The 26,358-nt window shown below is 48.2% G+C and overlaps 2 protein-coding genes across 11 annotated transcripts in view; one reads left to right on the top strand and one right to left on the bottom strand.

Annotated features, from left to right (window-relative positions):
- The window catches only part of MANBAL (mannosidase beta like), a 28,338-nt gene extending 24,549 nt beyond the window's left edge, over positions 1 to 3,789 (bottom strand). Inside the window, exon 1 of the mRNA XM_009233563.4 lies at positions 3,045 to 3,789. The gene's annotated coding sequence lies outside the window, so the exon portion shown is untranslated. The remainder of the gene's footprint in view (positions 1 to 3,044) is intronic.
- GHRH (growth hormone releasing hormone) overlaps positions 3,089 to 26,358 on the top strand; it is a 38,471-nt gene continuing 15,201 nt past the window's right edge. For 4 of the 10 annotated variants that reach the window (XR_008517161.1, XR_008517157.1, XM_054542257.1 and 1 more), the window contains exons 1-3: positions 3,089 to 3,160; positions 3,882 to 3,934; positions 24,163 to 25,344. The gene's annotated coding sequence lies outside the window, so the exon portion shown is untranslated. Of the gene's footprint in view, positions 3,225 to 3,881; positions 3,935 to 24,162; positions 25,345 to 26,358 lie in introns of all 10 variants that reach the window. The other 6 variants (XR_008517165.1, XR_008517160.1, XR_008517159.1 and 3 more) reach the window with 6 other exon arrangements.

Genomic DNA, 26,358 nt, shown 5'->3' with positions numbered 1-26,358 from the left:
TAGAGAGGGGGATATGTCAAAGGGATACATGAGAAAAGTGGAAGAGCTCCCAATGGCCAATGGAGGAACAATTTGAGCAATAAAATAAAGTAGTACTGGATTCTGGTCCAAAGTATAAAATAAACATCCATGAGTTCAGGCCGGGTGTGGTGGCTCACGCCTGTAACCCCAGCACTTCAGGAGGCCAAGGCAGGTGGATCACCTGAGGTCAGGAGTTCAAGACCAGCCTGGCCAACATGGTGAAACTCTCTCTACTAAACATACAAAAATTAGCCAGCCATGGTGGTAGGTGCCTGTAATCCCAGCTACTCGGGAGGCTGAGGCAGGAGAATCGCTTAAACCCGGGAGGTGGAGGTTGCAGTGAGCCAAGACTGCACCACTGTACTCCAGCCTGGGCGACAGAGGAGACTCTCTCAAAACAAATCCATGAGTTCACACTGATACAAATATATGACTCTGTAAGCAAAAAATAAATAGGGGAACAGACGAATTTCCCACAGAGAACTCCAAATAATTTGCATTATATACTCTGCCTTTAAGCATGGGGCATAATTCCACTCCTTAAATGTGTGCTGTACATAATGACTTTCTCCAAAAGTACAGTGCGGAAAGTGCAGGAGGAAAAGTAACTCTACACTGGAAAAGCCTGACTACTACCTCAAGCCAGGTGGCCCAAGCTAACAGATGTCAACAATGATAACTCATATCGATAGTATGTACCCTTGATATGGTGTGATGAGAACAGCACTTTACCTCTGTGGTTGGATTAGTCCATTTTCATACCACTTTGAAGAAATACCTGAGACTGGGTAATTAATAAAGAAAAAGAGGTTTAATGGACTCACAGTTCCACATGGCTGGGGAGGCCTCACAATCATGGCGAAAGGCAAAGGGGAGGCAAGGGCACGTCTTATGTGACAGCAGGCAAGAGAGCATGTGCAGGGGAACTGCCCTTTATAAAACCATCAGATCTCCTGAGACTTATTCACTATCAGGAGAATAGCATGGGAAAGACTCACCCCCATGATTCAATTGTCTCCCACCAGGACCCTCCCACAACATGGGGGGATTATGGGAGCTACAATTCAAGATGAGATTTGGGTGGGGACACAGCCGAACCCTATCAGTGGTCCTCCTCCCCAAAAACCCATTACCCTGATCTTACTCATGCCAAAAACAGGCAAATCCTAATTAAAGGTCCTTCTGCAAAATATCTGACCAGTCAGTACTATCTTCAAAACCCTCAAGTTCATCTAAAACAAGGAAAGTCTGAGAAACGATCACAGAGATGAGGAGCCTAAGGAGATATGATGACTAAATGTAATAGGGTGCCCTGGATAATACTGGGACAGAAAAAAGACATTAGGGAAAAACTAAGGAAATATGAATAAAGTACAGATTAGAGTTAATAATAATGTATCAATATTGGTTCCGTAATTGTGACAACATTTCAGATGTTAGTAATAGGGGAAACGTGGGCTACATGGGCACTCACTGAAGTATCTTTGGGCTAACTTTGTAAATCTAAAATTATTCTAAAACAAAAAGGTTATTGGGGAAAAAAAGAATGGGTCAACATTTCAAAACAAATAAATAACCACTGAGACAAGCATAGCTCTCAAGACTTAGCAAATACTAAATCTTCTCTTAAGACTGAAAAACTCAGATTTCACAACTGCCACAGGCCTTCATCTCCCAATGTTGTGTACTGTGCTGGTAGGCCATTCTTGGCTTCTAATGAAGTAACTTTAAATTCTGTTGTGAAAATTCAACTGAAAACAGACTGGGGAATAGAAACCAGTGTCAGAAGTTACTGTTTTAGGCCAGGCACAGTGGCTCACGCCAGTAATCCCAAACACTTTGGGAGGTCCAGGAGGAAGGATATCTTGCCTCCAGAAATTCGAGACCAGGCAGGGCAACATAGTGAGACTCCATCTCTATTTGAACTTTTTTTTTAATTAAAAAGAAAAAAAGCCGGGTGTGGTGGCTCCCGCCTATAATCCCAACACTTTGGGAGGCCAAGGCGGGTGGATCACCTGAGGTCGGGAGTTTGAGACCAGCCTGGCCAACATGGTGAAACCCTGTCTCTACTAAAGATACAAAAATTAGCCGGGCGTGGTGGCACACGTCTGTAATCCCAGCTACTCGGAAAGCTAAGGCAGGAGAATCGCTTGAACCCAAGAAGCTGAGGTTGCAGTGAGCCGAGATCCCGCCACTGCCCTTCAGCATGGGCGACAGACTCCGTCTCTAAATAAATAAATAGAATGGCTTAAAAAAAAAAAAAGAAAAAAGAAAAAGAAGTTACCGCTTTATGGCAATGGGCTGTATAGCCTGGACCGTCCCATTAAAACAAATTCCTAAGAACCACGCAAAACTAGATTAGAATGCAAAGCTAAGCCACCTCTCTGGGCAAAGTCACACTGGTAGCCGGTGGGCTGAAACTGGTGTGCAGATGCCCTGCAAAATATAATTATTAATCTAAATGTGTTGTCACCATTTTAAAAGTGTTTCTCATATTCATTTCTCGCTTCTCTTAAAAAGAATTCGTACAACAAACATGCACTGTGCACCTACTAAGGGCTTTACATTCACCACCTCGCTTTATCCGCAGTACAAGCGTGTACGTCCATTTTAGAGGACGAAACTGAGGGCCAGAGAGGAACCGTGACTTGCCCACGGTAACAGAGCCATACGGATTCGAACCCTGACCAGATTCACTCTGGAGCTCAGGGTTCTCCTACTGCTCCACCCGTGGGAGGAAAGGCCCGGACCAGGCCATGAGAAGCCCTGGGTTCTGGCCCAGCCTCCGCACGAAAGCGCAGAGCTGCCCCCGGCGAGGCCCTCCGCCTCCCGGGGGGCTCAAATTCCCCTCCGGAAGTAACTTTCGAACGACCGTCGAGGGAACTTATTCAGGCCCTGAGCGGAGCGACAGCCTGGCCCACCGAGCGGCGCCGCTGGAGACAGGCCGGCCGGGAAAGCCAGGCCACCACACCGAGCACGGCTGTCTCTCAGTTCCCGCCCCGCCGCAAAACCGCGGCACTCACCTCCCGCGCCGCCGCGCCGCTCCCCCGGAAGTAGTTCCCTGCGACCCTGAGTCCCGGAAGTGACGCGCACTGAGCAACCAACCGGCTCTGTTCCGCCCGTGTTGCCAGGTTTCTGGGTGAGGCACCGCTGGGTTTTGTCGACTTTTGTCCCTGTTCTGTGGGTTCGAACTGGACAAAGAGGTTTGGGGAAACGAAATAAAGAGCTTGTCAATTCTTTAAGCTTCTATATCACTCAGCTCGTTTCAGCAACATTTTTGTTTAATTAAAAAGAAAACAAAAGAAGTTACTTCTAGGGGCTGGGCACGGTGGCTCACGCCTGTGATCCCAGCACTTTGGGAGGCCGAGGCGGACGGATCACTTGAGGTCAGGAGTTCGAGACCAGCCTGGTCAACATGGTGAAACCCCGTCTCTACCAAAAATACAAAAATTAGCCGGGCGTGGTGGCGGGCGCCTGTAATCCCAGCTGCTTGGGAGGATGAGGCAAGAGAATCTCTTGATCCCGGGAGGCAGAAGTTGCAGTGAGCCGAGATCGGGCCACTGCACTCCAGCCTGGGCAACAGAATGAGACTGCATCAAAAAAAAAAAAAAAAAGTTACTTATTCATCGCAGTGGGCTGTGTAGCTTGGCCCGTCTCGTAACAAATTCCTAAGAACTGCGCGAAACTAGATAGAATTTTGTCCTATGCAAAGCTAAGCCATCTCCCAGAGCAGAGCACAGTCACAACTGGTAGCTGGTGAGCTAAAACGGGTGTGTAGCTGTCCTGCAAAATGTTCATCCGGATGTGTTGTCACTATTTCAAAAGTGTTTCTCACATTCATTTCCTTAATTTTATGCCAGGTCCTGAGCTAGGAGCCTACGATGCAGAGAGGAGACAAACGGAAACACCTCTTGTAAGTCAGACAGAAGAAAATCATTATAATTCATTCAAAAAGCATTCACTGAGTGCCTACTCTATGCTTTGTCCTGGTAACTGAGGACACAGTGCTAAAGCAGACACATACAGTCTGCCCTTGTGGTGCTTACAGTCTGTTGGAGGGAGACAGACTAATTAAATGAATGTGTAATCATATAACAGGATAAGTTTTTTGAAGGCAAAGAGCAGTGTTCCATGATTAAGAAGGGGTGGGGGGCAAGTAGTAGGAGAAAAAGAAACCTAGATCAGTGTGTGATAACCAGCCTCCGCCATAAACCCTGACGATTCTTGGCTCCTGGTATCCATAACCCTCTGTTGTCACCTCCCACCAAGAATAAGACTGACCTGTGTAACCCATAGGATATTGCAGAAATCTTGGAGCACGAGTTCCAAGATAAAGTCATAAAAGACATTGCAGCTTCCTCTTTGCTCTATCTTGATTGCTCATGGGGAATCCGTGTTGTGAGGACACTCAAGCAGTCCTATGGAGAGGCTCGCATGGGGAGTAACTGAGCTGCCTGCCAACAACCAGCTCCAACTTGCCAGCCATGTGTATGAGCCAAGTGGCTCCGGCAGTCCTAGTCAAGCTTTCAAATGACGGTGGCCTGGCCAAAATCTTCAATATAAACTCAAGAGCAACCTTGAGCCAGAAACACCTTGGAATGTCACTTGAATGCCTGCCTCACAGAAATTGTGAAATACTAAATGTTATTGTTTTAAGCTCCTAAGTTTTAGGATAATTGGTCATGCAGCCTAGATGACATACATAGAGGATCAAGGAACAGAGGTTAGATACCAGAGACTCAAAAAAAAAAAAAAAAAAAAGAGAGAGAGAGAGACCTATCTTGCCCTAAAGGAATTCACTCTCTTGGAAGACAAATAATTCACTCAACATTCACTAATCCCATACTATGTGAGGTGGCATGGGGGACCCAAAATGCATAATTTATTCATTTAACAAATATTTATGGAGTTTCTACTCTGGATCATGCACTATGAAACTGGGAAGACAACGGTGAGTAGGTGGGACCCTACCCTGACTGTGCTTATAGACTAGGGGTCAATGTCTGTCACCCCCACTAATCAATCACACAGATAAATGTACACTTAAAAACCATGAGATGTGTTGGGAAGGAAGAAGAGGGAGCCATGAGAGACACAATAACGTGGGAGACACAATCAAAAGAGAGGTGATCAGGGAAGACGTCCATGAGGAGATCACATTTCTGGTAAGAAATGAAGAGTGGTGGCTCACGTCTATAATCCCAGCACTTTGGGAAGCTAAGGTGGACAGATTGCTTGAGCCCAGGAGTTTGAGATCAGCCTGGGTAACATGGCGAAACCCCATCTCTACAAAAAATACCCAAAGAATTAGCCAGGCATGGTGGTGTGCACCTGTAGTCTCAGCTACTTGGGAGGTTGAGGCAGGAGAATTGCTTGAACCTGGGAGGCGGAAGTTGCAGTGAGCCGAGGTCGCACCACTGCATTCCAGCCTGGGCAACAAAGCAATACTCCATCTCAAAAAAAGAAATGAAGAATGAGGAAGACTTTGCCAGGCAAAGAGAAGGAGGAAAAAGCACGATGGGTGGTGGAAAGGCTGGGTAGTGAGAAACGGCTTGGAGCATAAGAATAGCTGAGGGGGTGACACTGAGGCCTGCAGGGTGTAGATGTTTAGGACAGGACTTACTACTTGCCCTGGAGAGACACACTGGGGGGTGTGAGTGAGGAGAGCGTTTTCTGGGTTGAATTGTGTCCCTCCAAAAAGCTGTGTTTGAGCCCTAACCCCCAGTACCTCACAATGGGATCTTATTTGGAGATAGGAGCTTTACAAAGGTAATCAAGTTAAAATGAGAGTGTTAGGGTAGTCCCTAATCCAGTATGACTGCTGTACTTATAAAAAGGGAAAATTTTGACAGGACGCGATGGCTCTTGCCTGTAGTCCCAGCACTTTGGGAGGCTGAGATGAGAGGATCGCTTGAGCTCAGGAGTTGGAGGCTGAAGTGAGTTATGCTCGCACCTCTGCACTCCAGCCTGGGTGATGGAACAAGACCCTGTCTCTAAAAAAGGAAAGAATTTATTTTAAATGAAGGGGAACATGGACACAGATGCACACATAGAACGTCATGTGAAGATGAAGGCAGATATCAGGACGATGCCTCTACAGCCAAGGAACACCACAGATTGCCAGCAGGCCACCAGAACCTAGGCAAGAGGCATGGGACAGGCTCCTCACAGCCCTCAGAAGGTGCCACCAACACTTTGATTTCAGATTCCTAGCCCCTAGAACTGGGAAGAAGTAAATATCTGTTGTTTAAACCACTCAGTTTGTGGTCCTTTGTTAGAGCAGCCCCAGCATACTAATCCAGGTGTGCAGGTGCTTTGAAACCTGTTACTCTCTGTATCCAAATGTAAAAGATCGCCCGAGTGACTGCTGCAGGCACAATGACAGGCACAGCTACTTGCTCACTCTCTAGAAGCTCTTAGAGGCTCCAGCTGAGTTTTGCTGTCTCTGTGCCCTGCGTGGCTCCATGAGCACCACAGCGCGGATGAGAGCTTTATGGCAGGCTTATTTCTATGCCTAATATCTATGCAAGTCACAGTGATTGCACAATGAAGAAGAAAAAGCCAAAAAAGCCATAGCCTCTTCTCTGAAAAATATTTTCTTAGAGTCACACTTGACTGAGTGAGCCAGTTTTATATTAATTGTAGCTGCTGTTTATTGCATATTCATATGTGTAAAGGTGCCAAGCACTTTACACATATCAAGATTCTCCCCCAGCACCCTATAAAGTAGGCATTACAGGTGAAGAAACCTAAGGCTGGAAAAGTTAAGCAGCTTCCCTAAGGTCTCGCAGAGTCTGCGTGCATAACCTTTGCACTACCGAGCCGACCTGTGCTTGTCAGATGAGTACACACATGAAAGCTCTAGGAAGAGGGGGAGGATCAGCAGGGACTGAAGTATCTAGGAAGGCCTCGTGAGGGAGGCAGCTCGATGTGGGTCCAGAATGATGGGCTGGATTTGGATGTGGAAAAGGGAAAGTAGAGGTACGAGATTTGCTTTTCCACCTTCAAGCCATTGCCTTTGTCGGTCTCTCTGTCTAGAATGCTGTCTTCTGGCTCTCCACAAGACAGGTTCATTCTCTTTCCTTAGGGCTCAGCCCCAATACCACCCATCCTCCCTCCCTCCCTGCCTCCCTTCCTCCCTTCCTTCCTTCTCTCTCTTTTTTTTTTTTTTGTTTTTTGTTTTTTTGAGACAAGGTCTCATTCTGTCTCCCAGCTCACTGCAAACTTCACCTCCCCAGCTCAAGCAATCCTTCCACCTCAGCCTCCTGAGTAGCTGGCACCACAGGCATGTGCCACCACACCCAGCTAATTTTCATATTTTTGGTAGAGATGGGGTTTTGTCATGTTAGCTAGGCTGGTCTCTAACTCCTGAGCTCAAGCGACCCACCTGCCTTGGCCTCGCAAAGTTCTGGAATTACAGGCGTAAGCCACCGCACCGAGCCCCAATACCACCTTTTCAAGGCTCCACTGACCACCCTTTGCAGCTGACTGTTTATCCTAAGTGGCTGGTATTCTCCATCCCACATGCTCTTCTACCCAGTGACTGCTTTGAGCAATAGACAATTATGGAAGAGATGCTGTGTCAGTTTCAAGCATGGTGTTGAACTGGCCTAGAAATCAGCCACCATGCAGAAAGAACAACTATCCCGAGACCACCGAGCTGTGAGAAGCCCAGGCCACATAGGGAGAAAGAGTGCAGGGAGCATCAGGCATCAGACCCAAGAGTGAAGAAGCCACCTCAGAGCGGTGGAGAGATGGATGCATGTGTGATAAAGTAAATGTGGCAGAATGAAAGTTAAGCATAGAATCTGTTAGGTTAAGGAATGGCAAAAACCGCAATTACTTTTGTTCCCACCTAATAGATGATGGGTATAGTGTTTTTTGAACAATTCTTTTGCCTTTTTTGTATATGTTTTAACTTTTCATTTTAAAATTTTGGGCCAGGCACAGTGGCTCACGCTTGTAATCCCAGCGCTTTGGAAAGCCAAGGCAGGCAGATCACAAGGTCAGGAGTTCGAGACCAGCCTGGCCAACATGGTGAAACCCCATCTCTACTAAAATACAAAAATTAGCTGGGTGAGGTGGCATGCGCCTGTAATCCCAGCTACTTAGGAGGCTGAGACAGGAGAATTGTTTGAACTAGGGAGTTGGAGGTTGTAGTGAACCAATATTGCGCCACTGCACTCCAGCCTGGGTGACAGAGCAAGACTCCATCTCAAATAAAAACTAAAAAATAAATAAACATTTTTTGAACAAAGAAACTATCTTGGAAGTGGATTCTCTAGACCCAGGCACCTCAGCAGACACCACATGGGGCAGAGATGGGCCCAGGAGATGGAGCCCTCCGGGAGAGAATATCAAGTTCATAGAATGGGAACCCCGCTAGTATTTGTCACTTGGGCTGCCCAGAATCTGAGACCCCATTTGTGGGAATCCCAAGAAGCAGGGAGATAATGGCAGATGAATGGGGTGGACACGCTCCCCTCAATTCCTGCTGGAGCATGGACACTGGACCTAACCATGACCAGCCAGAAGCCTGACTCCAGACTCCGAATCCAGAGGCAGAAAGGCCAACTGGAAGGGGTGGTCAGAGACAGTGGTAAGTCCAGAGTCCAGGGCCTTGTTCAGAGCAGGTGGCTGTCAGTCCAAGATCTTGTCACGCCTGACTTGGGTGGTTCCTGCCTGAGCCAGGTATCACAGTGTTTCCAGCAACTCCTCACCTTACGCTCAGCTCCAGCATGAAGCCAAGAATGCTGAGTGCGGTGGATCCCACTGAATCCAGAATACAGGACCACAAGGAGAGGCCTCTCTTCTCTGGGCAGTGGGGACATTCTCCATGTGCCAGAAAGGTCAGCGACAGGTTCATCTTTGAGCCAACGGGGCCCAGGCAGCAGTGGAGACTCGCCACGTTCTGGATTTTTTGGGCCTCCAGGAGGCTCATAGCAGAAAAGCAACTTCAGTTGTTCAAGGCCTGCTCTCCTCCTGCTTTCTGCAAGGTATGGACTCAGGGCTGGATTCCACACTCAGATATCTGTAAATCTACAGGGCTCAGGTCTGCTGCAAAAGAGGATAGGCTCACATTTCCACCCTGGGCTCATTAGGGAGGGCATCGAACAGAATTTCCATCAGAAGAGGGATCACATGCCAGAACTACACAGGGTCTACCCTTCCCAGGAAAATCAAACGCCTTGATCTGTTCTTGAGACCCAAGATTTCCTACGGTTGTGAAACCTGAAAAGCTTCATTCAGCAGACACTTATTGAGCACTAACTGTATGTCAGAAAAATTCTAGGGACAATATCTTGGGCTCTGGTTGGGGGACATGGGCATAGAAACAAACTAAGATAATAGGATATTGTGAGAAGTGTGTGCAGTGACAGGAAAACCCAGAACATCAGACTCTGTCTTGGTGATCAGGGAAGGCTTCCCAGAATAGGTGGCTTTCAGTCTCCAGCAGAAGGGTACAGCAGCAGCAAAGGCCCAAGCCGGGGCTTACACTCCCAGTGCACCCCAAGAAGAGACTCCAGAACTTCATCTCTCTAAAGCATTTCAGTCCCAGAGGCAGCACAAAGCTCACCCACATCCAGCATCTGGATGGCTTTAATTACCTCCACATTTACCAAGTGCCCCATTACACTTAGCTCTAACTGACAGCACAGTTGACACCCTGGGTTAAATTCGCACTAAATATCCAATCATACACAGCACAAGCAGAATCACTTGTCCCGGGAAGGCACTTTTCCAGTTGAATAACGATTGTGCCTTTTAATTGTATGATGTTTTTCCTCTTGAGAGACTTTAAGCCAGACCAGCGCTCCCAGAGGGAGATAGAAACTGGGTGTCATCATCTCCATTTTGTAGTTGGATGAACTCAGTAAAGAAATCTGGCCCTGGCCACATAAGCTGGAATCTTACTCCTCCTTCAGGGCCCAGCTCAAATTGCCTCTGCCTTGAAGATTCTTTGGTTCCTTCATCAGAATTTCCAGGCAGTGTATGATTTTGGAAGAAGCTCTGGCTTAGGAAAAATGGCTGAGGCCTCACTGCACACAGGCCCTGTGATGGATACCTGACCTGCATTTGCTCACCTGATCCAGCAATCCCAAGGGAGCGTTTCCATGTCACACCTAAGGAAATGGAGGTATTGAGAAGTTGAATGATGGGTCTAGGATTACATAATAATAACTGTTAAACCCAGGATTCAAAGCGAGATCTCTAAGCCCACTGTCTTAACCACAGACGATCCCGATCCATTCATTCATTCATTTAACAGGTATTTATTGAGCACCTACTATATACTCAGTACTTGCTAGGAGTATAGTCCTTGCTAGGGATGAAGGAGTGAGGAAAACATAGTCCCTGCCCTAACAAAGGTTACTGTCTAGCAAGGGAGACAGATTTAAAATACTTCCATAAATGATTATTTAATTCCATATCAGGCAATGTTAGAAGAATTTAACTGAACTAGTTAAGACACTAGTGTGGCAGAAGAGGAAATCAGGTCGCTGGATGGCTCTGTCTTTTCTCTAATTCAGGGGTCAGTCATCTCTTCCTTTTTTCTTATATTCTGTAGCTAAGCAATGCCTGAAGATGCCAACGTTTGCTTTGGGAACTTTCACAGGTCATGTCCCTCTCTGATTCACAACTTTTCTAGCTGTTAAATGAGGATGAAAATAGCAGAAGACTAGGAGCAACCCAAATATTTATCAACAGGGGACTGCTTAAATGATGATACATCTACACTATGGAATAGACTCTTAAAAAGCATAAGGCAGCTGGGCCTGGTGGCTCATGCCTGTAATCCCAACACTTTGGGATCTGCCCAAGGTGGGCAGATCACTTGATGTTGGGAGTTCAAGACCAGCCTGACCAACATGGTGAAACCCCATCTCTACTAAAAATACAAAATTAGTGCTCACCTGTGATCCCAGCTACTCAGGAGGCTGAGGCATGAGAATCACTTGAACCTAGGAGGCAGAGTTTGCTGTGAGCCAAGATCGCACCACTGCACTCCAGCCTGGACAACAGAGCGAGAGTCTGTCTCAAATTTTTAAAAAATTAAATTAAAAAATAAAAAGCGTAAGGCAACTCTAAACGCTGGAGAAGGATCCCTAAGACAGACTGCGTGAAGGAAGCAAGGTACTGAGCAGTGGGGATGGAACCTACCGTTTGTGTAAATAACAAAGGTGAAAGGTTTAAAAAAAAAACCCTTTTATATGTGTAGGCTGTCTCAGCAAGTCAGTAAGGAAGCACAAGAAACAGATCATGGGACCCCCCCCCACCAGGGAGGAGACCTGGACACAGAGTCATTCAGAGACTCACTCTGAACATGCACCATTTCGTACCTTTTGAATTTTGCCTTCTGTGCGTGTTCCTTCTCAAAACATAAATCAATCAATTCAAGAAAATTTTAATACAACATTTTGATGAGGATAAAAATGCAGTCAAGGCCTGGCGAGGTGGCTCACACCTGTAATCCCCAGCACTTTGGGAGGCCAAAGAGGGTGGATCACCTGAGGTCAGGAGTTCGAGACTAGCCTGACCAACATGGTGAAACTCATCTCTTCTAAAAACAGAATTAGCTGGGCATGGTGGCACATGCCTGTAATCCCAGCCACTTGAGAGGCTGAGGCAGGAGAATTTCTTGAACCCGGGAAGCGGAGGTTGCAGTGAGCCAAGACTGCGCCATTGCAATCCAGCCTGGGCAACAAGAACGAAACTCCATCTAAAAACAAACAAACAAACAGAAAACGCAGTAAAATAGCCCTGCTCATATCAGCTACCTCCTGGGGTTATTGTTAGTTTCAAAGGAGAGGTCAGATGTCGTGGCCTCTTGGAAAATCTAAAACAATTATTCTTTGCTCCTAATGAGATGAGAGAGGAATAAGGGTCCAAACAGAAAAGAGGAGAAAAAAAGAGGAAAAGACAAGAGAAACAAAGAAGCTGTGCATAGCTAGAACAGCCCACAGAGCAAAAATCCACGATTACTTTAGTGCCACTGAGACCCCAAGGCAGTTGTGCTACCTGCTTCTGTCTAGTCAGCTGCCAGGTTGCCATGGTAATGTAATAACTCCGTGATAAGCTTATTTTTTATTCTGAAAACATTGTTTTAAAAAGCCAGTAGCTGCAGATGGGCAACAACGAGCAGAGAATGTGCTATGTGAGAGGAAAGAGCAGAGTGAACCCCCCACCCTCACCCTGAAAACTGGCAGGGTTGGCCTAAAGCAAAGGGTTGCAAACCTGAGCACGCATCTGAACCTCCTGAAGGGCTGATTAAAACACAGATGGTTGTGCTCTACCCTAATCAGTTCCTGATTCAATAGAGCTGGGGTGGGGTACATCTACTAAGTGCCCAGGAGGTGCAGATGGTGCTGACTGGGGACCACATTTGGAAAACCACTGTCCTACCTGATCTCTAAAAGCCTGTCCAACTCAGGATTCTGTGGGCTGTGGGCCCCAGCTCCTACTTGCCCTGAGTACATCATGCCCTCCATTGGCCCCCTCTGTAAACTGAGAGCTACGACATCCTAACAGGAGAGCACAACACAGGCGTAAGGTAGGCCAAAGCACCTGGTGGGCCAAGGGCACAGAGGGCAGTTTCCAAGGCTGAGGCCAGTGCCTCACAAAGGCAACTGCCTGGGAAGATTGGCCAGCATTTCAGCTGCCTTTGCCAGAACTCTCTCATGGGGCCAGTTAACTGGGTGTGATGGCCAACAGGTGCCACCAAGCCAGAAGATAGGTGGCTGCCAGTCAAGGATGTAGCTCAGGGCCAGGCACGGTGGCTCACGCCTATAATCCTAGCACTTCGGGAGGCCGGGGCAGGCAGATCACTTGGGGTCAGGAGTTCTAGACCAGCCTGGCCAACATGATGAAACCCTATCACTACTAAAAACGCAAAAATTAGCTGGGGGTGGTGGTGCATGCCTGTAATTCCAGCTACTCAGGAGGCTGAGGCAGGAGAATCACTTAAACCCAGGAGGGAGAGGTTGCAGTGACCCAAGATCACGCCACTGTACTCCAGCCTGGGGGACAAGAGTGAAACTCCATCTCAGAAAAAAAAAAAAAAAAGGAATGTAGCTCGGCAAGGGTCAGAGCTGGCTGGAGAGGATTTAACAGAAATGACAGAGGCCAAAGCCACATCTGCAGGCACTGATTTACCTTGATGGGATCCTGATTCCCCACCGAGAGATGGGCGGGACAAGTCTCAACACCCAGCCCCATCCAACACGCGCAGCAGGCTGAGTAAGAAAGCTGGCCGCTGGGCAAGAACACCATATTAATGGCAAGCCCTTGGAATTCAGGAATTCTTGTACATTCAACAAATATTTCGAGTCCTAGCTATGCACCAGGCACTATGCTAGGTGACACACACGTGGGTGAAAAAGCAAGATACCGCCGCACCCTCATGGAACCTACATTTAAGTCAAAACAGGTGTTATTCCAATAATCAGATCATTTACACAACTGTGGCTGTGTAAGTGAATGATCCTATTTAGGGGTAAAGGGGCAAGATATCTGCAAATTATGCTTAAGAGGTTCAGAAAAAAATAACAATCACATATGATGTGTATATAGGTATGATTACATATACTCTATAAGTATACATATAAAGAGACAGAATCACAAAGGAAATGTGACAAAATGTTAACAATTGTTGAATCTGGAAGTTTTTACAATTTTTTGTTGTTTTCTTTTTTGAGACAGAGTTTCACTCTGTCGACCAGGCTGGAGTGCAGTGGTGCAGTCTCGGCTCACTGCAACCTCCACCTCCTGGGCTCAAGAGACCCTCCCACCTCAGCATCTCAAGTCTCTGGGACTACAGGTGTGCACCACCATGCCTAGTTAATTTTTTGTACTTGTTTGTAGAGATGGGGTTTTACCATGCTGGCCAGGCTGGTCTTGAACTCGTGGGCTCAAGTGATCTACCCACCTTGGCCTCCCAAAGTGCTGGGCTTAGAAGAGTGAGCCACCGCACCCAGCCAGGAGTTCTTTTTATTTTTATTTAATTTTAAAAATTAAATAAAATTTAATTTAATTAAGTTAAAGTTAATTTAAGCCAGGCACGATTGCTCACACCTGTAATCCCAACACTTTGGGAAGCCAAGGCAGGTGGATTGCTGGAGCCCAGAAGTTCGAGACTAGCTTGGGCCACATGGTGAAACCCCTTCTCTACAAAAAATATGCAAAAAATTGCTGGGCGCGGTGGCTCATGCCTGTAATCCCAGCACTTTGGGAGGATGAAGCGGGAGGATCACAAGGTCAGGAGATCGAGACCATCCTGGCTAACACGGTGAAACCCCGTCTCTACTAAAAATACAAAAAGTTAGCAGGGCGTGGTGGCAGATGCCTGTAGTCCCAGCTATTCGGGAGGCTGAGGCAGGAGAATGGCATGAACCCGGGAGGCGGAGCTTGTAGTGAGCCGAGATCGGGCCACTACACTCCAGCCTGGGCAATAGAACGAGACTCCGTCTCAAAAAAAAAAAAAAAAAAAAAAAAAAAAAAATATATATATATATATATATATATATATATATATAATTAACTGGGTATGGTGGTGCATGCCTGGAGTTCCAGCCACTCAGGAGACTGAGGTAGGAGAAGCACCTGAACCCTGGAAGTTGAGGCTGCAGTGAGCCAAGATTGTGCCACTACACCCCAGCCTGGGTGTCGGAGTGAGACTCTATCTCCATAAATAAATAAATAAAATTCATTTAATTTAAATTATTTAATTTTTGAAATATTATTTTTTTAGAAACAGGGTCTTGCTGTGTCGCGCAGGCTGGAGTGCTGCAGCACAGTCATAGCTCACTGCAGCCTTGAACTCCTAGGTCAAGCAGTCCTCCCACCTTAACCATCAAGTAGCTGGAACTACAGGCTCGTGCCATCACACCCAGCTAATTTGCTTATTTTGTTTTTTGTAAAGATGAGGTCTCGCTATGTTGCCCAGGCTGGTCTTGAACTCCTGGGCTCAAGCGATCCACCCACCTGGGCTTCCCAAAGTGCTGGGATTACAGGCGTGAGCCACCGCACCTGGCCTATAGAGTTTTTTGTATTATTCTTGCAACTTTTCTAAAAGCTCGATGTTATTTCAAAATTAGACTTTTTTTAGAATCATTTAAATCACAGAATACACATAAATTCATTAAATACATTAAAGAATGATAAAATCACATAAATACATTAAGAATGATAACAGTGAGGAGCACTATTTTTAAAAAGTGACTAATGAATGATGTAAGAACTTAAAATGGAGTGGTTTGTCTTATCAGAAGGCCAAGGAGGGCTTCCTGGAGGCAACAGGTTTAAGCTAAGGTCTGAGTGGAAGTTGATGGGGGGAAAGAGCTGCCTTCCAGGGAGAGGACACAGCAGAGGCCATGCAACAAGAAAGAACAGAGCACCCTGGAGGAACTGAAAAAAGAAATCAGAGTAGCTGGAGCCAAGAGCCACACAGCCCCTCCTTCCTCACATGATGATGAGCTGGACAGAGGGCAAGGTGTCAGGAAACGGCTTCTCTTCTGGCCCAGGATGGAGTCTGTTTTGTTTTTCCCCTGCCCTTTCTGGTTCAAGTTCTTCTGCATCTTCCTCTGGCTCCCCTCCAATCTCAAGTTCTTAAGACTCTGCTCAAATACAGATCCCCAGGTCAAGGTCCCAGAATCCCAGCAACACATGGCAACTTGACCTGCCGGCTTTCACAGCCTCCTCCCCTTTAGCTCCATCTCAGCCCCACATCCCTGGTCACCATCCGTCAACCACTTTACCTGCCATTAAAATGAAAGAAAACAACAAAAAAACCACATTGGGCTGTTGTTTCAACTTATTTCTTCAATTTGCTTCCTGGGCCTCAGGCAGCGGGCTCCATCTGTGGACAGCTCTGTGCAGTTTCCACGTGCTCTCCATCCACCGTCCATTTCCAGAGAGCTCACGTAGTGCTGCCTTTCGGATTTCCTCTGGGGGGTCAGCCAAGAGCAACGCTGGGTGATTTTGTAGCATGAACCTGCATCATCAACACATGGCATCCTTCATCAAGGTTAGCCAAGTATTCTTTTTGTTTTTTTAGACAGAGTCTCGCCTGTCACCTAGGCTGGAGTGTAGTGGTGTGATCTCGGCTCACTGCAACCTCTGCCTCCTGGGTTCAAGCGATTCTCCTGCCTTAGCCTCCTTAGTAGCTGGGATTAGAGGCACACACCACCACACCCTGCTAGTTTTTGTATTTTTAGTAGAGACGGGGTTTTGCCATGTTGGCCAGGCTGGTCTTGAACTCCCGATCTCAAGTGATCCACCCGCCTCGGCCTCCCAAAGTGCTGGGATTACAGGGCATGAGCCACCACTCTCGGCCTATCCAAGCATTTTGCAGATGCAGTGTAACATTGAGCCAAATCCTAGTAACGCTTTCTAAACCCCAGGAAGTAAGCACTGTTTTACTAGGTATTCACTGAATCAGAGAACTCGGCTCTTAAAGGAAATGATGAGGTCTTATGGTCTAATACCCTCACTTTACAGACAGCTCAGGTAAGTCAAGGAAGTTGCCCAAGGTCACAGAGCAATTTCATGGAGGAGCTGGACATATATATATATATATTTTTTTTTTTTTTTTTTTTTTTTTTGAGACAAAGTCTCACTTTGTTGCCCAGGCTGGAGTGCAGTGGCACGATCTCAGCTCAATACAAACTCCACCTCCATGGCTCAAGCAATTCTCGTGCCTTGGTCTCCCGAGTAGCTGGGATTACAGCGCTTGCCACCATGCCTGGCTCATTTTTGTATTTTTAGTAGAGACCACCTGGCTAATTTTTTTTTTTTCTTTTGAAATGGAGTCTTGCTCTTGTAGCCCAGGCTGGAGTGCAGTGGCACGATCTCGGCTCACTGCAACATTCACCTCCCGGGTTGAAGCTATTCTCCTGCCTCAGCCTCCTGAGTAGCTGGGATTACAGGCGCCCGCCACCATGCCCTGCTAATTTTTGTACTTGTAGTAGATACAGGGTTTCTCCATGTTGGCCAGGCTGGTCTCAAACTCTTGACCTCAGGTGATCCGCCCTCCTCGGCCTCCCAAAGTGCTGGGATTAAAGGCATGAGCCACTGGCTAATTTTTGTATTTTTAGTAGAGACGGGGTTTCGCCAGTCTGAGTCTTGAACTTCTGACCTCAAGTGATCCACCCGCGTCAGCCCCGCAAAGTGCTGGGATTACAGGTGTAAGCCATTGCACCTGGTCTAGAAATCTGATTTCTTGATGCCTAGTAGAAGGTCAGTGTCCACAATAACCAGTTAATAATCAATGGACATGACCTCTCAGGAAGCTGGGATTCTGAATAGCAGCAACTGAAGAGCCTTTATCTAAGAAGTGAGCAGTTTGCACAGCCTTGTGGGAAATAAACCCCATGCCTCTATCTCATTGCATTTAGCAATACTGTATTTGTTGTGTTGTTTTTATCCATTTGGTTTCACTCTAGCCCGGGTTCCTATTTCTCATTTATGACTAAAGACCCTCGCATGAGGAAAGGGGAAGTCAGAAAGAGAGTCTTGACTTTTGTACTCTGTAAACCTTTCCAGTCTTTTTTTTCTTCCTTTATAACATTTCCTTTCCAGAGCCAGACAAGCTTCTCAAATCTTCTGCATTTCCAATCCCCTGTTCGCCTTGGCTGTAATTGTCTTGGGAAATTTAAATTCCTTATCATGGCTTTGTGAGAGTGCTGGCTCAAGATACACAAGCCCACGTCCATTCTGAGGTCTTGTCAGATTGTCCTCAATAGGTTCCCTTAATAGGAATTATTGTTAGATTTTTTTAAAAGTGTGATAATGGGATTGTGACTATGTCTAAAAAAGAGCCTTATCTTTTTGAGATACATACTGAAATATTTATCGATGAAATAATATGAAGTCTGGGATTTGCTTCAATATATTCTAGCGGGAGAAGGAATGAAAAATAGGCTCACTTAATATGCTGGTCTCCCCTGCCTCTGTCCTGCAAGTTATTCTTTTTTTGTTTTTTTAGATGGAGTATCGCTCTGTCCCCCAGGCTGGAGTGTAATGGCATGATCTCAGCTCGCTGCAACCTGCCTCCTGGGTTCAGGTGATTCTCCTGCCTCAGCCTCCCGAGTACCTGGGATTATAAGTGCCTGCCACCACACCCGGGTAATTTTTGTGTTTTTAGTAGAGATGGGGTTTCACTACGTTGGCTAGGCTGATCTCAAACTCCTGACCTCAGGAGATCCACCTGTCTCAGCCTCCCAAAGTGCTGGGATTACAGGCATGAGCCACCACGCCCGGCCTCCTGCAAGTTCTTTTTGCTGCATCTTCCTCACCTCCACCCATTCACCCCCAATCTTTGAATCTGTTTATTTTGTGTCTGGGGACAGGATCTTGCCTCTGGGAGACTCAGCCAAGAGAGTATGGGCACTGGAGCCAAAGAGAGACTTAGGTTCAAAACTCCAGCCTTACCCGATAAGCATAGTGGCCATGGACAAGTTATTTAATTGTCTGAGTCCCAGTTTCCCCATCTGCAAAGTGGAGATAATAAATTGAACAACAACCAAACAGCCTACTTTTCTAGTGTGTTCTTCTTGCCTCTTTCCTTCTCCCTTCCCTCCCCTCCCCTCCCCTCCCCTTCTCTTCGCTTCTGCTTTTGACATGGGGAGTGGGTGTCTTGCTTTGTTGCCCAGGTTGGTCTCAAACTCCTGGCCTCAAGCAGTCCTCCCACCTTGGCCACCAAAAGTGCTGGGCTTACAGGTGTGGCCCACCACACCCGGCCCACCACACCTGGTCCACCACACCTGGCCCACCACACCCGGCCCACCACACCCAGTCCACCACACCTGGCCCACCACACCCGGTCCACCACACCTGGCCTGTTTTTCTAATTCTGCCTCCATGTGCCCTGAAGATTCGTAAGCAGTCTACAGTCCTCTAATACCTCTTTGCTCTTCAAAGGCTCAGCCAGATGCGGTGGCTCACACCTGTAATCCCAGCACTCTGGGAGGCCGAGGCTGGCAGATCACCTGAGGTTGGGAGTTTGAGACCAGCCTGACCAACATGGAGAAACCCCGTCTCTACTAAAAACACAAAATTAGCCAGGTATGGTGGCGCATGCCTGTAATCCCAGCTACTCGGGAGGCTGAGGCAGGAGAATCACTTGATCCCAGGAGGCAGAGGTTGCGGTGAGCCGAGATCGTGCCATTGCACTCCAGCCTGGGCAACAAGAGCAAAACTCCGTCTCAAAAAAAATAAAAATAAAAAATAAAAGCGCTCCCCTCAACTTCAACCACCTTCTCCAAGCTTCTGACAAGATTCAATGCCTGTTCCCCACATCCTCCTGGAGGTCCCATGAGTGAAAAACTCAACACGCGCAAATTGGCTCTATTGTTCCTCCCCTCAACCCACTGCCCTGGTGCATCCTGATCAGCCCTTGAGGCCCCCCAGCCCATTCTCAACAACCTCTCCTTCACCTTCCTCATCCATCTACTGCAGGCCTGGGCCCCATTTTTCAGAGCCCTCTCAAATCTAGCGCCCCCACTCCCGTGTGCCTTGCCCACTGCCCCTCCAACCCCCCAGCTCAGGCCTCCAGGATGGCTGGCCTGGACAGCTGTGAAAGCTTCCTCAATGGGCTTCTTCTCTCCAGCCTCTCGGGTCTGTGTTCCTCCCACCAGGCTGCTGGCAACATTCTCCTTCCAAAACCACCACTCCAGGGCTTGAAAGCCTCCAATGGACTCTCTCCACTGAGAACAGGACAGGTCCAAATTCCTTAGCATGGCGTTTGACATCCTGCACAGCTTGGCCCTGATGCATTGTTCCAGATTCATCCACATTCCTTGCCACTGAAGCCACAGGCCCGGGTTTCCCAGTCTGTGGGCCCTCGCACCTGTACCAGAACCACTTGAGGCCCTGGTTAAAAATTCAGAACCCTGGGCCCTACCCTGGACAACTGAATCTGGGGTCCAGGTCCAAAGCCCACAAAGATGTGAGGACCCTCACTCCAGCCACACCAAATAATTTGTTGTTCACTAACCAGGCCTCCAAGCCTTTGCTTAGGCTGGATTAATTTTTCCTCTTTCTTCAAGATCCAGCTTAAAAGTCACATCCTGGCCGGGCACAGTGACTCACATCTATAATCCCAGCACTTTGGGTGGCTGAGGCAGGTGGATTGCTTGACCCCACAGGTTCTAGACCAGCCTGGGCAACATGGAGGAACCCCGTTTCTGCAAAAAATACAAAAGTAGCCTGGCATGGTGGCACATGCCTGTAGCCCCAGCTACTCAGGAGGCTGAGGTGGGGGAATCACCCAAGCCCAGGAGGCAGAGGTTGCAGTGAGCCCAGATCATGCCACTGCACTCCAGCCTGGGTGACAGTGAGACCCTGTTTCCAAAAAAAAGGAGCCAGACGAGGTGGCTCACACCTGTAATCCCAACACTTTGAGAGGCCGAGGGGGATGGATTAATTTGAGGTCAGGAGTTCAAGACCAGCCTGGCCAACATGGTGAAACCCCATCTCTGCTAAAAATACAAAAATTAGTCGGGCGGTAGTGACGCGCACCTGTAATCCCAGCTACTCCGGAGGCTGAGGCAGGAAAATCTCTTGAGCCCAGGAGGCGGAGTTTGCAGTAAGCCAAGATCGTGCCACTGCACTCCAGTCTGTGCGACAGAGCGAGACCCTGTGCCCCAAACCCCCCCCCCAAAAAAAAAGTTACATCCTAGGCAAAGCCTTTCCTGCTCCTTAGCAGGGTGAAGGCCCCACCCACTCTGCTCCCACAGCTCCTTGTGTGTACCTCGATTATAGACTGTGTAGATCACACTGTGTAATTATCTGTTTGCCCACTTATCTAGCTAGGATGAAAATTGCACCAAAGCAAGTCCACAGGATGCCTGGAGCCCCCAACTCGGTGAATGGCACATAGCGGCACTTGATAAATATCAGTTCATTTGAATTGTGCTTTACTCTTCCTTGGCTCCTGGACACCAAACACAGCACTTAGCACCTGATGGGTATTATTACATCGATATCTGTGGATAAATTATCAAAGGATGGAAGGAGGCAGGAATAAAAGACAAAATATGCCAATAAATTCATGATGACTTTTCATCATCAATTAATATTCTGGAATGTTTGTGCATGCCTGGGACCATCTCTCACCTGAAGGACGTGGGAATTGGGTCAGAGATCAGATGGATCCTGGGACTTCTGGCTCCAAGTTCACGGGTGAAATCAGCAGACCATAGTTCTGATGTTAATCAGAAATGTCACTATCACCATGACAAGTGCAAATGTAAAGTGCAGTGCCATCTTCCATTGCAGTGTCCTTGTCATTGCTATAAGAAATCCTCACTTGTCACCTTTATCACTCCACCTCCCAGGACCCACAGAGACCTTGCTGATACCAATTCATGGGAAATCAATCTGGCAGAAATCAGCCCTGGGCTGCTGAGGCAGGGTCAGGGATAGCACTGTTCCGGGACAGGTGAGCTTGTCTGGAGGCAGGCAAGCCCCACTCCTAACCCTGGCCTCTCCATGTACCATCTGTATGAGATTGGACGAGTTACCCAATATCTCCAAGACTCAGCTTCTTCCACCATGAAATGAGAGCACTATGTGTTCCTAAGTCTCAAGGTTGTTGAATGAGATGAGATCATGTATGTTACGTGACTGGCATGTAGATGTTACTGCTAGACCGCGGAAATCCAGGACAGCTAGACTCGGTGAGTCACTGGGTGGTGATGACTGGGGCTGACCCCGGGGGGACAGGAGCTAGGCAGGGAGCCAGGTCTCAGCCATGGATTCCAGGTTCTGGGCCTTAGAGGAGGTTCCAGCTTCAACAGGGCCCAGCCACTGGGGAGTCAGGAGCTAGGGGCCTGGGTGTGGAGGCTGCTCTTCCTTCTGCTCTGTGGCCTGTGTGTTCAGGGACTAAACCAGGCAGGGTGGGAAAGGCCCAGAGAGTGGGAGCTCCAGGCCCTAGAGGGAAACCCCAGTGACTCCGCTTCTAGTCTGGAGTGAGGGCCGTTTGGCCCTGACTCAAACCTGAGTTTGCTTCAGTCAAGGCTATTAGGGTTCCTTTAACTGCACTGTAACCACAGAGGGGAAGTTAGACCATGAGATAACCTGGCTCCAGACATGGAAAGTAGAAACTGGAAGCTGAAGTCCCAAGCAGGCCTTGACTTTTGCCTGTGGACACTCAAATCGTGGGAATTCTTCTCACTGTGTCTGCAGGTCCTGTTGTCACTAAGATCCCCCAACTCAGAGATTCCAAGCAAGGGGGGTCTTCTCTGTTGACACTCCCTCCTTGCTGGTCTGAGCTCTTCTTGCCTGATGAGCCAGGCTGAGGGAGACTCTGTAGGATGCACTTCCTTTTTTTTCGAGACAGAGTCTTGCTCTGTTGTCGAAACTGGAGTGCAGTGGCATGATCTCGGCTCACTGCAAACTCCGCCTCCCAAGTTCAAGTGATTCTTCTGCTTCAGCCTCCCATGTAGCTGGGATTACAGGCGCATGACACCATGCTCGGCTAATTTTTGTATTTTTTTGTAGAGATGGGGTTTCACCATGTTGCCGAGGTCAGTCTCGAACTCCTGGCCTCAAGTGATCCACCCACCTCAGCCTCCCAAAGTGCTGGTATTATAGGCATGAGCCATTGCACCTGGCCAGATGCACTTTCTCCTGAGATCCTGGGGCAGGGCTGGGCTTGGGGATCACACAGTCTTCCCTGTCTGGAAGCATCACTGAGAACCCAGGGCAGCAATGGTCAGGGAGAGATGGGAGGAGGGGCAGGTCGAGTGGCCGACGAAAAGGTGGCGTGACAAACTTGACCTGACCCTTTCGTGGTCCTGGGATTTCACAGCGAACAAAGCCCCACAGGCGGGGCCTCTGGCGTTGGTAGCAAAACCTGACAACTCCAATGACTGGGAAACAGCGACATCTCCCGGCTGTCTGAGGCCATGGCCCTCCTACCTGATCAGAATCCTGGGCATTTAGACACCAGGGTGCCTGATGCCTTTAGAATCCTCACAGATTTTAGCCTTTGATACAATTGGTCCCGAGTGGAGCCTGACATTCTGCATTCCTAACAAGCCCCCAGGTGCTGTCAATACTGCTGGTCTACTGGCCACACTTTGATTAGAAAGTTTTAGAGGGCTCAAAGATTTGGTCCCAGGCATCCCAAGGGTCTCAGGAAAGGAGACAATTTTCTGCATATAAACTTATAAAATCACTCAACCACAGGCAAGGCCAGGGAGGGAGAATGCTTCTTGGAGAGATGGCCTCCAAGGGGGCTTTTGAAGTATGGCCAGATCTTCACCAGGGAGAGGTTACCCAAGGATCAGCTGGGGACAGCCTCCTATGCAGCAGGCTTGGCACCTGCTCCAAGTCTACCAACTCAAAAAACAACCTGGTTAGCGTGCCTAATTGACTTGTGGCAGGCCCAAAGATTCCAAGCAAGGTGAATGTTTAAAATACTCATGGGCCAGGTGCAGTGGCTCACGCCTGTAATCCCAGCACTTTGGGAGGCTGAGGCGGGCGAATCACTTGAGGTCAGGAGTTCAAGACCAGCCTGGCCAACATGGTGAAACCCTGTCTCTACTAAAAATACAAAAATTAGCTGGACATGGTGGCTTGTGCCCATAGTCTCAGCTACTTGGGGGGCCGAGGCAGGAGAATTGCTTGAACCTGGAAGGCGGAGGTTACAGTGGGCAGAGATTGCACCACTGCACTCCAGCCTGGGTGACAGAACGAGACTGTCTTAAAAAAAAAAAAAAAAATTAGTGCCAGACGCGGTGGCTCATGCCTGTAATCCCAGCACTTTGGGAGGCTGAGGTGGGTGGATCACCTGAGGTTGGGAGTTCGAGACCAGCCTGGCCAACATGGTGAAATCCCATCTCTACTAAAAATACAAAATTAGTCGGGCATGGTGGTGCATGCCTGCAATCCCAGCTACTGGGGAGGCTGAGGCAGGAGAATTGCTTGAACTTGGGAGGTGGAGGTTGCTGTGAGCTGAGATCATGCCATTGCTCTCCAGCCTGGGCAACAAGAGCTAAACTCCATCTCAAAAGAAAAAAAAAATTAAAATACTCATGGGAGAAACATTTCCAAGGAACCCAGAGTTGCTTCATTGATTTGCTAAGTACAATCAACCTCATCTCTTCATTAAAAGAGCTCTTCTAATGACTTTCCCAGATGCAGACTTTTTGAGAAAGAAATGAAGCTCTGAGCTGCCATCCAATCACAGGCCCTTCCGTTTGGGTAGGACCCTGTGAAGCAGGGGAAAGGACCACATCATCTCCATTTTACAGAAGAGGAAACTGACACTCAGGGAGGTTAAGTAACTTTGCCTGAAGCCACCTAGCAAGCCCACACCACTTAAACCTGGTCTCCTCTGACACAGTACCCGGGAGCACTCAGACACCTGCTGCTGCTGATGCCACAAAAACAGACCTAGAAGGGCAAGTGGGGAGGGTCAAGAGAATCTGGGAGTCTGGGGTCCAGGCCTCTGCATCCTTGCACAGTGGCCTTGGACTGGGAACACTGCCATCAACCAGGGAGGGGGATGAAAGCAGCTTTTACAAAGCAGGGTCTGAGGTCCTCAGACAGGCCCCCTTTGTGGACTTCCTTTCCCTCCCCACCCCCATGCCGGCTGCCAGTAGCATCGCCCTCATTGAATGGCTGGCTTGCACACACTGGAAATTTGCAACACAAATGCACGGCTTGTCTCCCTCTCCGCAGAGCCTCACTGCCCCAGCCTTTTGGGGCCTTCTAAAGTCTGCCTTTCTCTGGGGTACTTTCTTTCTTCAGCTCAAGCCCCCAGCCCTAGATGCAGCCACAATCACTAATTAACGCTGGGTTAAAACACGTCTTGGGAAAGTGAGCTGGGCGGCCACCGAGGCGTTATCATCACTTGGAGGACAAGGACAAGGCGGCGGTGGGAATCGGTGGAAGGGGCTGGGTTTTCATTCTCTGGGTTCTTTCTGGCTCCCCATCCTCCCCCACCCCCCGCCGCACTATGCTCTTTCTCAGTGGGTTTGAGAATTTACTGCAAATAAAGCCTGTCACCAAGATGGCTCCCAGCCCTCCCCGCCACCAGGCTGCCACCAAGCTGCCCATTTTTTCAGAGCTCAGCTCTGAAAAGCTACAATAACTGCTACCATTTGCCAAGACACTCACATATCAGACACCAACATGCATATTTCTTTTTCTTTCTTTCTTTTTGTGGAGACAGGGTTCTCGCTGTGTTCCCCAAGCTGGTCTCGAACTCCTGGGTTCAAGTAACCTGCCTGCCTCTGCCTCCCAGTGTTGGGATTACAGGTGTGAGCCACCGCGTCCAGCCAAGCATATTTCTGGTTCTCACAACAACCTGGAGTGGTAATTCTTATCACCTCCATTGTACACATGTAGTAACTGAGGCTCAGAGAGATTAAGGGATTGAGCTTGCCTAGAATCTCACATGGGGCAAATGGCAGAGTTGGTTTCAAATCTAAATCCATTTGCCCCCTAAACCTGTGCTCTCATTTTAAGCTTCTCCCTACTCCTGTCTGACGATGAACTCCTGGGTTTACATGACTTCTCCCTTCTCTCGATTCTTGGAACATTTATACTGATACTGTGTCCCTCTCTGCATTTATGCTGATACTGTGTCCCTCTCTGGATCTACCTGCCCGAGGTAATGATTCAGCTTCCTCCTGTAGCTCTTTGAAGACAAGCACTGTGTCCAAACACTCTACGTTCCTCATAGCACCCAGAAGATGCTATGCAGAGGGGAGAGGACCACCCCACTCCCCTAACTGCAGAAAAGGGACCAAGCCCCTCGGAGATGGACAGCTAATCCAGCAAGCTCTACGTGGGCCTAATTAGTTGCCTAAGAGGGGTTTGTGGGATGAGGAAATAAATGCTCATTTAAGAAATTTGGGGGCAGACCCCCATCGCTGCTGGGGGGAAGGTCAATGGTACAGCCATTTTGGAAAAGACTGGCAGTTTCTTAAAAAGCTAAACCCTCATTATATGACCCAGTGATTCCCCTCCTGGGTACGCACCCAAGATTAATGAAAACATGTTCATACAAGGTCTCCTACTGAAATGTTCATAGCAGGCTGGGCAGGGTGACTCACACCTGTAATCTCAACACTTTGGGAGGCCGAGGTGGGAGGATCACTTGAACCCAAGAGTTTGATAGAGAGAGACCCTGGGCAATATAGAGAGACCCCATTGCTACAAGAAAAAATTTTTTTTTAATTAGCTGGGTGCAATGGCTCATGCCTGTGGTCCCAGCTACTCAGGAGGCTGAGGTGGGAGGATCACTTGAGCACAGGAAGTCAAGGCTGCAGTGAGCCGAGATTGTGCCACTGCACTCCAGCCTATGTGACAGAGCAAGACCCTGTC

Source organism: Pongo abelii, chromosome 21 (assembly GCF_028885655.2).
Source record: "Pongo abelii isolate AG06213 chromosome 21, NHGRI_mPonAbe1-v2.0_pri, whole genome shotgun sequence".
Taxonomy (NCBI): Eukaryota; Metazoa; Chordata; class Mammalia; order Primates; family Hominidae; genus Pongo; species Pongo abelii.
This window is presented reverse-complemented; position numbering and strand designations above follow the sequence as displayed.